We start from the raw sequence: 13,253 nt of genomic DNA, 5'->3' as shown, positions 1-13,253 counted from the left end.
GTTCAGCATTGTTCTTTCCCCATGAGGTTTTCGGAGCAGAACACTGCTAAATTAAGCATATGTCGAGATTGAGTAAGTCTCACAATTGGACTGCTGACAGAAATCAATACAGGCTTTCCAACAGCACACGGCACACGTTTCTCTCTTCCTTCAGTTTCAGACTCAAATGTTAATGTTATTGTAAAAAATGATACGATATGACAAAAAAACAACAACAAACCACTGCTTAGATATTGTGGATTTTAAAGTAATGCATCTCAGTGCAGCTTTTCAGCTATGAACAAAAAAAAAAAAAACAGTTAGTTGGATGGATGTATTTTTTTAGTTCAAATTATCATAAGCGGAAAAATATTCTGTCTGCACTTGAGCATGAATAATTAATAAGGTTGCATTGTTTAACTATTTGCCACTTATTTACACGATTGTTGAATTTGTTGTCATGTTTAATAACTCACTGCCTTTTTATCAGGACGCTTTCATTCTTCTACTTCAGAATGATCAGTTATTTAATGTTTCCCTTGTCATCCAAGTGTTTAGTCTCATGAATGTTTTTATGATGAATATTCATGTGACGCTGTCAGTCGTTTAAGATGACAAGCACATGATACAGTACGTGCTTGATATGTAAATGTAATACAGGCAATATGTCACAATATTAAACAACTGAAATCAATGTAACAATGCACTGTAAATAAAGTCAAATTTATTTCATTATTTCTGGCTGAATGCAACTTGAAAGAGTTGCTCAGCTTGAGTTAGGAAGGCATTTACCTAAGAAACAATTAAAAAGCCAGGCAAATTGGCAAGACATTCTACACAGAGCACTCTGCCCTGTCCCTGTCCTGACTAAAGCCACTCTTCCTACACTAAAGTGCTGAATTTGCTAGTCTGCTGACATTGGAGTGAACAAAGATGGCTGTGCAGTACTAAGTAACGGGAGAAAGACTTGTCAAAGATAGTTTGCAGCAACTTGAGTGACAAAACCAACGCTGCCCCCGCCATCAATTTAATGGCAATTACTATTTAATGTATTTTACTTAAAAGCATATGCAAAATTAAGAGTAAGTCACAAAAAACACATTTTATGTGGTATTTAAAGAATAATATGCATAATATATTGGGCTGTTAATATTTATGAACAGGAGCCTTAAGTATTGCTTGTCTTAGTCTACACTTTCACTGAAAGCTTTGACTTCAAGGTCCCAATTAATAAAAAAGTTAAAAAAAATGGGGGTTGAAGCTTTTTCCAGATTCTCCGATCTTTTCACTGGTTAACATCTCAAGTGTGTCTGTTAGACCTACATGAGACAGCAGCTCTGACACACATTTTAAGAAATCACTGATTAAATGAACATTGTTAAAACAATATTAAGGGACAACTATAATTTTAACTGTAAGATAACAGTATGTTCCCGCACTATATACAGTAAAAGATCTAACTAGACATTTCATTTAATTTTACAGTGAAATGCTGTTAATTGTATGGTTTATAAAAGTAAAAATGAACAAAAGAAATGTATAATTTTATGTTCACAAACTGTAAACTGATATTCCCAGAGTTCCCTGTGTGACACAGCACAAGTATTCTGTTTAAATAATCATGTTTCTTATTTTTTTAATTTGTTCTCAGTTATGTACATTTGGTATGTTTATGTTACATCTTCTGTTGTGTATTGCATTATTTATGTGTGTTTGCACGAATGACTCACGTGCACCTTCTGTATATTGGTGTGTACTTTGATTCTTCATGGCTTTCTCTTATACTTCCTGCATTGTTACGTATTGTCAGTATATTTTACTCGGCTAACATTCAAAGTTTCTTGTTTGTAACTTACAGTTTTATACTCTACAGTTTACAGCTTTCAGTTAAATCTTTACAGATTTGATATGTTCTGTACAGTTAAGGTGTTTCCAATGTTTTTCTGTATTTTGTACAAAATGATTCTGGCAACTGCTGACAAAAAAATACAGAGAATAATCTGTAAATTTTTTTTTTCCCCACTGATGTCTGTTTTGCGATTTTCTATCAAGAATATCAATCAATCAGTTTTATTTATATAGTGCTTTTAACAATATAGATTGTAGGAGAATAGAATGATAGTAATGTATAATGACGAGATTAAACACTTCATTTTCTATTAAATGCAAAAGCTTATTAATCTTATATATTTATCTGTTTAATTAAAAATAATAGCTAGAAATTAAGTGTCCCCAACTAAGCAAGCCAGAGGCGGCAGCAGCAAAGAACCAAAACATTAAGACATTAAAATAAACTGAAGACATTAAAATGAATTAAGAATTTAAAAGGTGCATGTAATAAATATTTTGCCAATTCAATAACACTGTATGAAATGGAAACATGAAAACCATTATGGTAATTATGACAGTATTATGGTATTAAAGATATGTCATGACCACTACCTTAATATATCCAAAAAAAATAGTATATCTTTACAATAATTTGAGCCTATGTTTAAAATAAATCAGCAAAAAGATTACGCTTTAAGATAATTACCTTTTTTTGCCCAAATAGAAATATAGAATAAAGTATATTCATCAGGAGCCTGCAGAAAGATGAAATCGATGTCTGAGAGAGGGACAAGGACTAAGGTTAAGGGATAAAGAATATCTGCTTATTTTATTAGCATGGATCCCCCAGGGAACCTGGAGAGTCCATGGACTGTCAGGACCTATTAAACATGTAATTTTTGATGGAGGAAAACTTTGTACATAGACAGCCCGAGCAACGTGTTATTAAAAATATGAGCATGGCCGTGGAAAATAAATAAATAAATAAGAAATACTGATTAAATTTTAAGCAGCCGACGGGCCGATATTTTGCCTGAGGCGTATTTGTCAGTTTCAAAGGGTGTTTTTATTAATTTTGTATTTTGCATTTTGTTAGTGGAAAGAGCCCGCTCCACTGGGAGCGCCACAAGCTATAGACAGCAGAGCCTATAGGAGAGAGAGCAGAGAGACGCAGAGAATGTCAAACAGCAGAAAACACGCTCACAGAGTCAAATCAAACCTGGGTCCTGAGCTAAGACCCCCACAAGACACACACATACACAAACAAGAGGGGCAATTTAAGCTTATTACACAAGCACACAGAATCATGATGATGTTTAATTGTAACAAATGCTTTTACACTTTGCTCAGCCCTCCTATTTATCACTGCAGCGGTTATTTCATGCGTGTATAGAAACTAAATATTTACACTCTGATATATACGCTGTATACGCACATAAATTAAATGCAAAATTACTTTGTAAAATAAATAGAAACAAAAGACTGAAAAAAAAACTGAATAAGAGGAAAAAAAACGAAATATTTTAAGTCCTTCACTGTTGTAAGCTACTGACAAATACGTCTAAAGTGCATCCACCAATCATCAATTGTCAAGGGCTTGAGGAAAAAAAAATAAAAAATCTAGGCCAAATATATGAATTATAAATCTTATTTTGTTAAAAAAAGAAAAAAAGAAGAAGAAACACTAAAACACCAGCTTGAAGTAAAAAACCCCCCAAAAAACTATGTGAACTAAAAATATAAACATGACAAAATAATTTAGCTCTGACACATCAATAAACACTTTGCCAGTCTCACAGCCACTGGTTACTACCAAATAAAAGCTAATCATTCACTTCTGTAAGAAAGAGATAAACAAAATGCTCTTTTTAATAACTTTTATTAATAAGTCACTCATAAAACGCTGTATAATGCCAGGTGAGTAACTTTTATATCCATATGAAAATACAACATTTTCATATGTTACTGTTATTCTGAATGAAATTATAAAGCGTTGTCAAATGTAATGCATAGCCATGTTTATCACAGATAAAAAACCAACTGCACAAAAATTAAGCACAATTTATGTAAATTAAAGAAATATATATTTATGTAAATAAATACAATACCAAATATCTGGTAACTGTTCAGACATACAGAGGGTGTCAGGTGCAATCAATGTTTAATGCAAATAGTATTGAAATCAAGTGGCATCAATGGGTTAATGGTGAAACAAACCCAATTTTCAATATATTGAAGACTCATGCATTCAGACAGCTTCAAACAGCACTGAGCATTGAGTAAAGAAGACCTGCCCTTGGGCTACAATTTACAGAAAGCTTTACCTGCTGCTGGCTCAGCCTGGACTGGAGCCTGAAGACAAAGCAAAACGATTCCCACCTGTGCGAAAGCAAGTGTGAGTGTGCGACTGCGTGTTTCTGCATGTGTGTTCTTATTAACTGCAGTACCCTCTTGTGATGCAGAGATGACTTATTACCCAGAGTCAGCGAGTGGTCATTGGAGAGAACGGATACAAGCACACCTTGGATGCCTGTAAAGTAGAGAAGCTAAACTCAAATCAGACCAAGGGCCTTCGGTTTGAGGACTCAGGAAAAAAGAAAAAAAAAAATCAGACAAGCACTGCAAGATCCTCCAATTGCAACATGGTCTCATAAAAATATGTACCTCTGTGCACTTTTTGTGCAACATCGTTTTTACGGCATGTTTCGCTGCAGTTCCAGAGAGAAATGTCCACTGAGTGGTGCTAAAACACAGGTTTAATATGTGAACCCTGGCACATTGTTATTATGTTGATATAGATATGAATTGAAGAACTGAAATATCTATGGGCTGTTGCCAATAGTGTTAGCAAATGCAAAATATAAAAACGCATTTGTTGATGCATTTCAACTTCCTTTTAAGCAGATTCAAACTATTTTGTCGAACAAGATTTACGCAGGATTCGAACCAGAGATCCTCGCATCTCGAGTACGTCTCTGTACTCCGTGAGCTACCGAAACAAAACCTACTGTCTATGAAAACCCATAGATACAAAGTTGGATTATGTGTGCTGCTAAAAGTCAAAAGCATCAGTTTTCAAATATCCCAGCGTATATATATCCCAGTATATTAACATAACATGATATTCTTTAAGAAAATGTGCGAAAATTTGTGTGAAAAGGAATAAAAAGTGTCAGAGTTATACTTTCTCTGGTGTTCAGTGTCTCGATAAAAAGTGCACCAAGGTACATTTATGCCGTGAGTCCAGTTAGTCCAATTGTTTTGTTCGGTTACCCACTGATCGGCTCACATTATCAACAACGCAGCACATCCAAATTATGACATGTTAATACGCCACCTTCTCCCAAGCTCTCACAATTACCTCTATTTCTGTATTAAAAGGTAAAATACCCTGGCATGCTCTCTCTAAATGGGTCCTATTAACAAAATGCATCACACCTTCAAATTCAATTTGCATTATAAATGTTCACAGCACATTTTGTGTCAGCGCTGCATGTCAGAACGGCTCACTGAGGAGACGCCACTTTGTTGTGCAGTAGAGAAGGAGTTAATTAGCCAATCGGATGCAATGCGTTAAAAGAGAGAGAGAGAGAGAGAGATAAACCAAGTACTTGGATAATCATGCTTTCCTCTTATTTATTTCATTATTTGTTGACAACGTTGAGCTTTTGAAGTCTGAGCTGTCAAAGAAGCAATCTGACACACGCCTGGGCTTATAGGAATGCATAGGGAGTGCAAGCTTTGTTCATTATGCTTAATTCTGAATAAATCTCATAGAAACCACCAAATTACATTTAAGTGATGTGTTCAAAGCGGTTCAGTTAAAAGCACTTTGAGTGCAGGCATCGCCTCTCGCTTTCTCTTCTCTTTTCTACTCGCTTTCAAGCAGGCACGTTCCTTCGATCGCATTGCTAACGGGGCAGGCTAACTGTGCAGATTAATTTAGATGGGTATAAGGGATGATTTGTACGGACGGGATTGAGCAACGCTTATTAAACACGGGAGAAATTAAAGAAGCCGTCTGAAAGACTGCCTGTTTTATGCCAACACACTAATCAGTAATTAGTGCCGTATGCGTCCTAATACACGGCCCTCTGCGGCACTGAATTCATGCATTTTGTGAAAGAGAGGATGGAAGGATCCTGAGTTTGGCAGGTCTTTCATCATTACCAATATTTGTGTCTCAACCTCTGAGTCTGATTTGTGGTTATTTAATGATTGTGATGGCATCGTTGCATGTGTTACTCTGCCATGATTGCCTGGAAAGAGAGAGAGAGAGAGAGAGAGAGAGAGAGAGAGAGAGAGAGCTATAAGAAGCAACAATCAAAACTGTTTCCGAATATGCAAAAAATGAAAAGAGTGTAAGAGCAATTTAAAAAGACTTGTTATGGTGGTTATATCAGATATCTGTGAACCCAGAATTTCTCAGAATACAGAAATACTGACTTTATCTCTAGTTGAAGCTTTCAAAATGTTGTCTTTCTAAATCTGACATGCCTCTCTAGCAAACGTGATAAAGGCCTCAGATGAAATGACTCTAGTTCTCATGTACTAGACTGAGATTTTCTAGTGGTTCCTAATCAGGGAGCAACAGGATGACGTAAGATTTAAATTAAGAAATTGTTATTAATATACTGAAATCATCTACATCTAATTTAAAGTGAAATGCTAAACAATATAATCAAGTTTGGAAAATGCATTCAGTCCAGCTATCTGCGTCTCACTAAGTATTGGTTTAGATGACATCAAGACAACTGAGGCTAGACGTTGTAGTGTATCTGGCATGCACAGGATATGAAAAGTGAAAAGAGAGACTTTATCAGTGCACTCATGCTTAGCATCTCAGTTTAATGCATTCTGCTGCAAAACACCGTTGTTCAGTATGATTAATTCAGGAGGATCTTAACAATAACATGAGAGACAATGCTGCGGGTAAAAGAGAGATGAATAAACCATGTGAATGTCTCTTAAACATTGATAACACTCTAATGCCCAGTTACATTGCTAAGATTTCAAGGATCGCATGTCTCAGAGCAGCACAGAGAACTGTGAAGCCCAACAGGTGTACAAAGGAGAGGATGTACTGGGGTGAGGATTTGAAACTCATTATATTTAACCCTGAAGAGCGAGGAGACAAACTTGAATAATCCACACACGGTGCAAATAATTATATATCCTTGCCCTATACAGATTTCCTATATATATATATATATATATATATATATATATATATATATATATATATATATATATATATATTTTTTTTTCTAAAAATACTAATATATTGGTAATAAATAAACAAACATGGTGCAAACCTCTATTGTGTTATCCTATAATCTATTCTGATCTAATCTAAAACAATACGATAACTTAATGAAATCATGTTTTATTGTTTATTTAGGTTTTGTTATTCTTGTAGGGACTCCCAAAGGTTTAGAAAAACCCACTCACTCAAACACATACACACATACACATTGTTTGATTCACACATGAAAAGCACTTCCATGTCGAAACAGCATGTCTCCCCACATGCCTTAGAAGAGGTTCCCTAAACGGAAAAAAACAAACAAAACACAAACCGTCTGCTCTCTATCCCTCTCACAAGCACAAACCTATAACTAAAAGAACTTCCCCGTTTTACTGCATGTTCCACGTGTTGTCACGCTGATGGATGGTGACTATCAGCTCTGTTTGGGACTGGTGGTCTTCATTATGAAGCAGAAACTTCTCCTGTCAAAAAGAGGCGGATGAATAAGTAAGCCCGTGAGAGAGAAAGATTACATTCTCCATCTCCGGAGAAAGACAACAACCAGCTTTCAAGATGCTAAACAGGATGCTTCGTAAACAGATTTAAACAATCCATTATTCACTCATTCTTTGTTCAGCGTTAACTGTTTACACTGTGTCATATTACAATAGCTCTTGTTGACTGACACAAAAAAAAGATTAATTGATGCCTGGCAGCAATGCAAATCAAAACCATAGCGAGCAATTAAGATCAGGCTGCGCAAACGATTATGAATTAATGAAGAGGGGGCATTAATGAAAGATTAATAGTTGAAATGAATTGCAGTTGTGGCTTCAAACACAATATTTATGGCTGATAAAAAACGTACGTACAAGGTGATTTCAAGCATGACCGAGTGATTTCCTTTAAATGATCAACCATACATCAAGTGAGCCTGTGGAGGAGGAGGAGACAAAGAACAGATGGATAAAAGTGAAGAGCTCAGAAGTTAATGAGCACAACATTCGGAATCATGTAAACAAGCAAAACTCCTTGTGACTTTTACTCTATAAACACAAATCATGATTAGAGGGGATGTTTATTAGAGCCCATATTTATCAAGCTTTATAAACTGTCATTTTAGTCTTAATTGCTAAGAATTCATAAAACGTACCCCCACTTCCAAACTTGAGTATTAAAGCAAGTTATCAAATTATACACTAAATTTGGCACTTTATCGTCAAAACTCACCTCAGTTCAATATAAATTTATTTGAGAATCTATTGGTCCGTGCCTATGTCACGATCCAAAATCCTGTTTTGTGGCACAGTAAAGTGTTGCGAATCATCTCTTTATTTAGATTAGCCCTATACACTTCACTTAAATTACAACTAAGATGCTTAATACTGTAACTAACTTTTAAGCGCAGATTTGAGGCAAGAATTTTTTACTCTTAAGTCAATTCTTAGCAGTGTTATTGCGAGTAATTCTCAGAGGCTTGATAAATACAGGCCCCGGTTATTATGACTTCAAACTCAGTTTGTTGCTCTCTCAGAGCTACAGTAGGGCTTCAGAAAGTGCAGCCTAAGGGTGAGCAGATGCTGACAGGTTTTTAATTTTGCATATACTGTACCAATATTCAGTGCACATACTGATTTTGGATATATACCAACTACGTGAAATATGTTGTTGTAGATCCGCACTGAGCTGCAGCCTCACTAGTGGAGCAAGATGCTAGCAATAGACTTCAAGAAAACAAAAACTGACAGAATTTACAATGAAGCCGCTGAAACTAGCTTAAATGAATGAGAAAATGCAGTGACCTCTTTTGAGATTTCAATTCAATTTAAAATGCGTGTAGGGGTATGGTTAGGAAACCCTACATTTCTGAAAAACCCACCTTAAGCGCTACTTGGTGGAAATTTCAGCTGAAAAATGCTGTTGTTTTGACCTGCCGTGACATATGTCTTTTCTCATTGGATGTCAGAGGTCGATTTTGAGACATTATGGTGGCCAGCATCAACCTGTGTCTCGCGCATAAGTGCCTCAGATCAATCCACAAGGTCAAAGCTCCGGCTGTGCGTGCGTTTCTTCACATACAAAAAGGAGCAAATTTGCCATTTTTCTTGTGTTTATGGTGTATATACATACTCTGACCTAAATTCACTGGGTTTTGTGACGGGGTGGACATAATGACACACATCAGCACTTATCCTTCCAGCCACATGAATAAAGATCTACATGGCAGGCCATTATTAAATCAAAATGTGGAAAGCGTCCAAAGTGTATACTGAGAGAGCAGAGATGCCATCTTCAATAGCTGCGCTCCTTTCTTCTCCATCTCTCTCGCTCTTTCCCCTGGTAGTGAGGCAGACACATTCATATGAGGAGTGCCGCCGTTTCTCCTAAAAGGCATTAATGTGGAGGCAGCCAGTGTCCCTCTGGTTGTGTGTCATTTGAGTTAATCACCATGAAAAAGACCACCCCACAGCAGGCCTTCCATTTACCCCAGCTCCTGTTTTCTGCCATGTCCCTGCTGAAAACAAGGCGCGCTTTCAGCGTTTAATGTGAGGATACAAGGCCCGCCGTTCCCTGCTCGATTCTCTTGACAGAGAAATAGTTTCTGCAGACACACACAGACCATGTCAGCTCAAATGCGCACAAAGAAACACAATGCCCCTCTGCCTGTTTGATGGAATGGAATGTCTCTGACAGTGAGATGGGCCTTGCTTTCTGAAAGCCCAGTCATTCACCAGGGAAAAGGAGCTGTGTAGTGCGGCGCTGGTGAAGGAGTACACAACATTACAATTATTATTCTCCTAGGATGTGGAGCGAGAATGTTTGCCTCAAAAAGGTCAAAATGCATTAAAAAAGTATCAAAGATAGATCACAGCAAACAAACAGGCGGAGGAAAAAACACAATAAAGAACGTTATTTTTAAGGACCAATTCACACTATTAATTTGTTTCTTAACAGCATGCACAATACTAGTATATTTACTGTTTATTAGTACTTACCAAGCACATATATGAATGTCTTATTCTGCTTGCATGAACATATTCTAGATCGCTAAACCTACCTAAACTTAACCGCTAACTTACTAACTATTAATAAGTAGCAAATTAGGATTTTATCGACAGGAAACTCTTGGTCGGTAGTGAATGTGCGTTCCTAAAATGTTACCAAATGGTTTACTGAATAAAATTCATAAATATGTACCATATTAAAATACAAATATATAAATAAATGAAACATAAGAAACTAAGATCACTCACTCACTCTAGTGTAAATACTAGAAGTTAATTATTTGTAACATATTATTACATTATTAGTGTTTAAAAAAAAAAAAGTGTCATAATTTAATTGGCATGACACCATTCAAAACCTCTTTGATTTTCTTTCTTTAGTATATATCTTTTATACAAATACATGTAGAATAAATGTCTAATATCGACCATAAATATCGACCATAAATATAAAATTCAAAACTAAGTTCAATGTATAAATGTATATTCCAAAAAACTGTTTGCAGGGTATAATTTGATATTTAAAAAAAGCATACTATTAATCAAAAAAATATTATTAAAAGATAAGTCACACTGTTAATGGTGAATAGAGATTAAACAACATCTGAATCCACTGCGTTTCAGCAAGAATGGGTACTACTGAGCACAGTGGAAAATAAATGCAAACATATCTAGGAAACAGCAATAAAAAGGATGATTAAAACTACAAAACATTCAAATAGAGGTTGAAACAGACAGCTATTAGAGTACTGGTTTCTCCCTGTGCGGACCTGGGGTCAGAGAAACAAGGACCTATTCATTTGCTCTGTGTTAGGTGCTGTGAGGAGCAACATCCTACACAGCACCACACCATTTATCAAAATATAATAACAAAAAACATTGAATAAAAAGACAATGTTAATGTCAACAGAGTGACCCACAAATGCAATATACAATTTCCACACAAAATAAGATTTGTTGATGGGCCACGGTTCTATATAACTTTGTATTGGCCCCTCATTTATAGGCCATATGGAGGAAGAGAGCGAGAGAGAGAAAATAGTGCAATAAAAGCATGCATTGACCAGTTAATATCACGCTTGTGGCCTGAACCGTGTTCTTGAGCATCTCAGATGTGTAGTGCTGATGCTGCAAGCAGCATGCGTGTCTAACACAGATATTTCATTACCAATTCATATCTCCAACTGATCTCTCTCTCTCCAAATCACCACCAGATACAAATGACTTCCTCAAATGTTTTCCTCCATGTGTTATTTTGCCATTTATTTCCACTTCGGTGCTTATTTAAATGTTCACCCCTCTCTCTTTCTCTCACTTATCTGCCATAGTGGTAAATAGGAGAATTCTTTACTTAATTCCATTAAGTTTGCGGCGCCGCTCCATCTCTCTGCGCTATGAGCATCAGTATTGCAGCTCGGCCTGTCTCTTAGCAGTTCTGCATGGCTGCTCTGGGATAGAACATGACAGTTACATTAATGTCTCTATGTAAATTGCCCCCTGCACATGGACCAACGGGCACAAAAAAAAGAAGAAGAAGAAGAAGAAGAAGAAAAACGCAGAGGGGCATCCATTGCCCCCGTGACAGCAGAAATTACAACAACATTCATTGTGTGTCGGCCCAGAACGCCCGAGTCTATTATGGAATACGGCAATTTCACTGAGTCTCCATCCAGGCAGATGGACAGACAGGGCCAGCGCAGTGGCTAAAAAGCAATGACAGCCACTGATTCTCCCCCCTGCAGGTGCCCTCTCTTTAACAAAGCAATGAAAAATAGAGAAGATGGGGGAGGTTAGGGAACCTGGGAGCATCAATAGACTGTTTGTGGCATGTTTCAGTCAAAATGACACCTTGCTATAGCGCAGTGTAAAAACAGATGTTTCCTGACTGATCAACACGCTTCTATAAACCACGATTTACCCATGTACATGAATATATATTCTACGTCTGAAAAACAATTTTATATCCTTGTATAAAAACTATTTTTCATAGTTTTTTCAAAAATATATAAACAAACATGTTTAGATACGAGAAGAGAACAGTTTTTTCCATACAGTATTTTCATGAAGACATCAAGGGAAATACTTGGATCTATTATTGTTCTAAAGTATGGGGTCTTTTACTTATTTATTTTTTTGGAAAGAAATTGCAAAATGTTATTTTAAATAAATGATCGTGTTTATACTTTTTATTCATTAAAGAATGCAAAAAAAGCTAATTCCATAAAAACTGCAAAACTGTATTCAACACTGACAATATTAATACAAATAAGTTCTTAAGCACCAAGTCAGCATTTTAAAATCATTTCTGAAAGATCATTTGACACTGAAGACTGAAGTAATGCCTTCTAAGAATTTTGTTTTGCCATCTCAACAATAAATGACATAAATTATAGTAATATATTAAATATATATATCACTTATTTCAGTCAAAATATTAACACCACTAATAAACTGAAATACATTCGTTTAAGAAAATAAATAAATGAATAGATAAATAAATGGGTTAAAAACTTGTGATTTAAATTGTGTTGAAAAAGCTAACCTGAAAACAGTTACATCTAAATTACCTTGCTTTATTTCATAAAAAAATATTTTTTAACATCACTAATTAACTGAAACACATATTTATGAAAAAAATAATGGGATATTCAGAATATTACCCTCTGTACTGTATTTTTGATCAAATTAATCAAATACATTTTGGATCTTGATAGTAGGGAAAATTTAAAGAAATAGTTCACCAAAAACTATTCACACTTGAGTATGGAAGCCAATGGTGAACCCAAAGCAGCCTGGATACAAACTTTTTTCAAAATATCTTACTTTGCGTTCAGCAGAACATAGAAATTCATATGGAACTACTTGAGGGTGCGTAAATGATCACAGCATTTTCATTTGAAATATTGCTTTGACTACTATGTACTTACATCAAAAAATAAGTACAATGTGCTTAAAACACAAATTAATTGAAGATTTAACTACACACAGATTTTTTTTTTGCACACAGGAAACTGCAGGTGAAAAACGTATGCATGTGTTACACAGTTACACGCGCATACACAGCAAAATACATCGAGAAAAGCTCAGTGACATGCAAGACCCAGGAGAACATACCCTTTAATCTAGCCTAGGTCAGTTTAGTTTCCAGTGGAGATCTCCATGAGACATTCTCTCACGTGCTGACATGTTGC

At 35.8% G+C, this 13,253-nt stretch overlaps 1 long non-coding RNA gene across 3 annotated transcripts in view; it reads right to left on the bottom strand.

The window, feature by feature from the left end:
* Positions 1-7,122: 7,122 nt before the first annotated feature.
* LOC122348265 overlaps positions 7,123-13,253 on the bottom strand; it is a 65,688-nt gene continuing 59,557 nt past the window's right edge. For 2 of the 3 annotated variants that reach the window (XR_006251294.1, XR_006251295.1), the window contains 2 exons: positions 7,930-7,991; positions 7,123-7,539 (listed from right to left, as the gene is read on the bottom strand). This is a non-coding gene — a long non-coding RNA (uncharacterized LOC122348265). Of the gene's footprint in view, positions 7,540-7,929; positions 7,992-12,594 lie in introns of those variants that run through there. The other variant, XR_006251293.1, reaches the window with a different exon arrangement.

Source organism: Puntigrus tetrazona, chromosome 7 (genome assembly GCF_018831695.1).
Source record: "Puntigrus tetrazona isolate hp1 chromosome 7, ASM1883169v1, whole genome shotgun sequence".
Classification (NCBI taxonomy): domain Eukaryota; kingdom Metazoa; phylum Chordata; class Actinopteri; order Cypriniformes; family Cyprinidae; genus Puntigrus; species Puntigrus tetrazona.
Note: the sequence above shows the minus strand (reverse complement) of the source record. Positions and strands in the feature narration are given on the sequence as shown.